The sequence below is a fragment of the Lissotriton vulgaris genome, chromosome 11 (genome assembly GCF_964263255.1).
Source record: "Lissotriton vulgaris chromosome 11, aLisVul1.2, whole genome shotgun sequence".
Taxonomy (NCBI): domain Eukaryota; kingdom Metazoa; phylum Chordata; class Amphibia; order Caudata; family Salamandridae; genus Lissotriton; species Lissotriton vulgaris.
Genome location: NC_141699.1, coordinates 902923572 through 902928719, shown reverse-complemented (window position 1 = coordinate 902928719; position 5148 = coordinate 902923572). Strand labels below are relative to the sequence as shown.

At 46.3% G+C, this 5148-nt stretch overlaps 1 pseudogene; it reads left to right on the top strand.

Annotated features, from left to right (window-relative positions):
- The first annotated feature begins 2383 nt into the window (after positions 1–2383).
- LOC147683665 (cytochrome c1, heme protein, mitochondrial pseudogene) lies at positions 2384–3367 on the top strand (annotated as a pseudogene).
- Positions 3368–5148: the final 1781 nt, after the last annotated feature.

Below are 5148 nucleotides of genomic sequence, written 5' to 3'. Positions count from 1 at the left end.
CTTTTGCCAACTTAAAAAGTTAAATAGGAGGATTTCTACATCGAGGATTTGGCACTAATGGTACGTTTATACAAGAGAATCAGCCCTTTTTGTTTTTCTTTATCCACCGGGTTCAGGTCTGCCATCCATTTTTATTCTTGTCTCCGAAACTGCTGTCAGGTCTTTCAATTCATCCGAGAACCAGGGTGCGGACACTTTAATGCAGCTGCACACCTTCATTTGAAATGGAGCAATCTGAACTATGGCATCTTCAACCAGTCATTCAAATCTTCTTCAGTTTGACCCTGTGATTAGTTATGTTTCACTAAGGACTCTGTTAGAAATGGGGGTCTCTAGTTGGTAGAGGTAGGTACCTTTGTCCAAATTGGGACCATTGCTTTGAGTGCGGTAAGGGGGATACACACTTTAGATAACCCCTGCTCACCCCCTTGGTAGCTTGGCACAAGCAGACAGACTTGTCCCAAAGGAAATGTGAAAAGTATTTTTTCTCAAAGCACACAGTAATTAAGTGATAACACCACAAATGGACACCATACCAGTTTAGAAAAATAAAGTATCCTTATCTAAACTCAACAAGATCAAAACAACAAATGTCCAACATACTGGTAATGAAATATAACTTTTGAACAGTTATTGGAAAAATAAAGCTTCTAGAAAACAAATATCTCCACCTAGGGCTATGGCAATGTCGTGACAGCAAAACATCCAAAGTACGGTGCGGACCGAGAGGAGCAAGGCGTTGGGCACGGAGTCATATGGACCCCCAAACAAACAGTACCTTTTAAACAAAGTCTGTGACAATTCCCGGCGTCATGAAGGTGAGGCGTTCATGCCATGGTTGATGCCAGCTCCCTGGCTGTCACGGGGGATCCTTTGTGTCCATGAGGAGGCAACATGTCGAGTCAGGACAGGAGAAGTCAATTGCGTCTGTAGTAAGGCGTTGGTTCAGGTATGTATCTGAATGGGTGAAGAAGACACTGGGTGGGCAGTGTGAAAGAGGAAGTTGAACATAGGAGTGTGTGGGATGAGGGCAAAGTGAGAGTGAGAGAGAGAGAGAGAGAAGGAGAAGGAGAGAAAACAGCCCCTCCAGGCACAGCACTGTCACATTGTCAGCATGGGAACAATACATCATCCAGTCAAATACTATGAGACCAAAATGCTCATGGGTGGGACAAACACAAGAAGAGTAGGGAAGGAAGGCCTCAATTCAGCAGCCAGCAAATAATATAAGCAAAAAGGCCATCTAATGGCATTGCCTGACCCAAAGTTCACTCCTTCTGCATGTAATGAATTAGAGACAACAGGTCTCTAACAGTGTAGTCAAGACTTAAAAGCCCCATGCCACTTTTAAGAAGTGGACATGCCACTATTAATTGCAGTTTCTCCCTCTGGCATTTCAAAGTACTCAAAGAAAGAAAAAAATTGTTATTGTATACTGTTGCCCCACACTATGTAATCCCTGGTGTAAGAATGCTCACTCTCAAGGCCAACTGTATATAATGCCCCAGAAGGGAAAATTTAGAGAGGAAGGAGCACTCGATTACAAACCAGTTCACAAACAAGATCAATTTACTTAATCACATTGGGTTCAGTACCCACAACAGGTCAGTATTCTGACTATTGGTGCATATCAAATAAGCATATCCTAAAGCATCAAAAGCCATGTGTATTTTCTGTATTCTTTCTTTTGTTTCTCATTTCCACAGAAAGTGACAAAAATGGACACAACCAACACGTTTTGCTCCTTAACATAGGGACTTCTTCAGGGCAAACATTTTTAGAAGGCAATACAAAAGTTAATTTGTCAAAAATTTAACAGAGTCCCTAGCATTGTTCCCAGCAAGGTGCGCGCCTGGGCGCCCGCGCACTTCTGTTTTCCCGAGCGCGCAGTGCTGTGTGTGAAGAGCGCACACACAGCACATCCCGGAAGAGCGTTTTTCCGCCGAAAGGAAGAAAATGCTCATGCACTTGCATGCCTTTCTATTCTAATTAGAGCGCTGCTGCAGGGCAGATTGTGGTCCTTTTGAAAGTATTTATGTTAATCACAGCATCCATCAAGGGCTGCATTTAACATAAATACTTTCAAACAGCAAACAATCAGCCCCACATCTATGCTCTATTTAGAAAAGAAATGCAGCAAGTCTACAAACAATCATCTGAAAGCACAGGTTTGCACTTTTAAACTTGCAGCATTTCTTTTTTAAAGAGAGAGCAGCTGTGGGGCTGATTACTTGCCTTTTGAAAGTATTTGTTAAATGCAGCCCTTGATGGGTGCTGTGATTAAAATAAATACTTTCAAAAGGCCTGCAATCAACCCTGCAGTCGCACTGCATTAAGAAAAGAAGTGCAAGGTTAGAGTACTTATGTTACGGGAAAGCCAAAGATGGCGGTGGTGGCGGTCAGCCTAGCGGCGCTGAGCTCGGTGCAGAGGGGACTTCTCAGTGTCCCCGTGGGTGGGGCGGCCTGGTCTTTCCAGCCCAGGGCTTCCATGTCCTTTTCCAATCTGTCCAGAGGCCGAAAGTTCGCCCTGTGCACGCTGGGGGTGCTTGCTGCTGGGGGGGGGGGGGGGGGGGGGGGGGGCTGGCTTAGCCCTGGCTCCACACAGATTGGTAAAAGCCAGTGATTTAGAGCTGCATCCTCCAAAGTTTCCTTGGAGCCACAACGGTCCAGCAGTGGTCGTCGTGGTTAGCAGGTATACAAACAGGTGTGTTGCCTGCCACAGCATGGAAAACCTGGCCTTTCGAAATCTGGTGGAAGTCAGTCACACAGAAGCGGAAGCAAAGGCTTTAGCAGAGGAGTGTGAAGTGATAGACGGCCCTGATGAAAATGGAGATATGTTTACCCGGCCAGGCAAGCTGTCTGATTACTTCCCCAAGCCATATCCTAATGCGAAGGAATCCCGGACAGCGAGCAATGGGGCATTGCCACCTAATCTGAGCTACATTGTCAATGCTAGGCACGGTGGTGGTGAGGATTACGTCTTCTCTCTTTTGACTGGCTACTGTGATGCTCTCACAGGGGTCACCAAAAAATATGGCTTGTATTACAACCCCTACTTTCCTGGCCAGGCTACTGGCATGGCACCGCCTATTTACAATAACAACCTGGAGTTTGATGATGGCACTACAACCACCATGTCTCAGTTCGCTAAAGATGTATGCGCATTCCTTAGGTGGGCAGCTGAGCCAGAACATGACCAGCGCAAGCGCATGGGACTGAAGGTTTTGATGATTGGTGCCATCCTTATTCCGGTGATGTACTATTTGAAGAGACACAAGTGGTCCGTATTGAAGAGCAGGAAGATTAAATATAGGCCACCTAGGTAAAACGTCCAAAGCACACCACCTCAGCACTCAAATGCTCCATTATTTGGGTCCCTATGCAGTTGGTTACAACACCATGGTGCAGATGACTATATAAAGCCTTTCACCGCCATCTAAATCCCTGAGCAGGAGCCCGCAGAGTTACAAGGAACTTCTATCTGTTAATATTATTGTTCATGGCTCTGCTGATTTTCTTCTTTTACTCGTCATCCTCACTGGGGTTGTCTATGAAACCCAAGCATCACCAGACTTTGAACAGAAGAGACTTGGGAGGAGGAGAGAACGTGGGGTCAAAGGTAAATTGATTGTGTTCTTCTTTTCATTCTCATAAGAGGGAGGCAAATAAATTCAAACAGTGTCTTTAATTTTGTTTTATGAAAACAAGTGTAGCAAGTTTAAAAGCACGAACGTGTGCTTTCAGATGATCCTGGATCATAAAACACACGTTTGCTTTTAAACTTGCTGAAACGCCCATAGGGCTAAAAGTGCTTCAATAGTTAACCGCTTTGGTAGCACAACATGTACATGCAACTCTAGTTCACTGGAAGGGCTGAAGTAAGGTGGTCAGTGGTTGGTTATTGGGCACCTCTCCTTTGACACACAAGCCCTCCTTCATTATTTCCACACACATCTGTGAGCACAACTAGCGGCCTCGTCCCCATAGCTCAGCAACTAACTCCTGCACAGCAAAGCGAGGTAGGTGGAATACAAGGCTGGGCACTAGTTTTAACTACTTCTGTTTCCACACAAGTCTGCAGAACAGGATTGGTGCACTGGCCTCCTTAGCACAGCAGCTAACTCCTGTACAACAGCTATCCCATGCACTGCATAACAGAGTGGGGTAGGTGCAGCAAAAAGTCGGAGCAAACCTTTCCACTACCTCTGTTTCCACACTAGTCTACAGAGCACTATTAGCACCCTGGTCCCATTAGCACAGCGGCTAAAAACTGCACAGCAGCTCCCGACTGCACGGCAGAGCGAGAGAGGTGCAATGCAAGACCGAGCACTAGTTTTCACCACCTGTTTTTCCACAGAAGTCCACTGAGCGCAACTAGTGCCCTTCTCTCTTGAGCACAGCAGCTAAACCCTGCACAAAAGCTAGACCCTGCGCAGCTGCTAACCCTTTCACATTAGAGCGAGGCAAGTGTAACGCAAGACCAGAGCCCTAGTTTTCACTACCTCTGTTTCCCAAAAAGTCTGCAGAGCATGACTGGCGCCCTGGTTCTTTTAGAACAGCAGCTAACCTCTGCATAGCAGCTAAACTCTGCATAGCAGGGTGAGGCAGGTGCAGCACAAGGCTAGGGCACTAGGTTCCACACAAACACCCCACCTATTATCACACAAGTGTGCAGTGCACTGCCATCTACCTCTCCCTATCTGACAACATTTAGCCCCGACAGCAGCACACTGAGTCTAGACTTGCATCACTTGAACATCACTAGTTCAGTAAGCCTTAGGGGGCAGCTGGCTACAAGGCTGATCAGTGCTTTATGATGGTTGGCACATAGTTCCTCATAATCAAGACCCCAATATTTCCACGGATATGCTCCTGCCCTTATGACAGTGCACATGTCAGATGGGCTGGGGACACTGCAGCTGGTGCATGAATAGTTATTAGAATCCCTGGGTGCCTGGTGATAAGGTGGTCTGTGGTTTATAGTGACCAGTGTTGCAAATCACTGCTTTTTCAGACCCTTAGGATAAGAGTTAAACCCTACAGCACACAAGTAGACTTTGATGGAGAACCCCCTGCAAGTACATTAGTCCCTGGGGTGGGTGGAGGAGGAATAAGGTGGGTTTATGGTGAGAGGCACTGTATTCACAC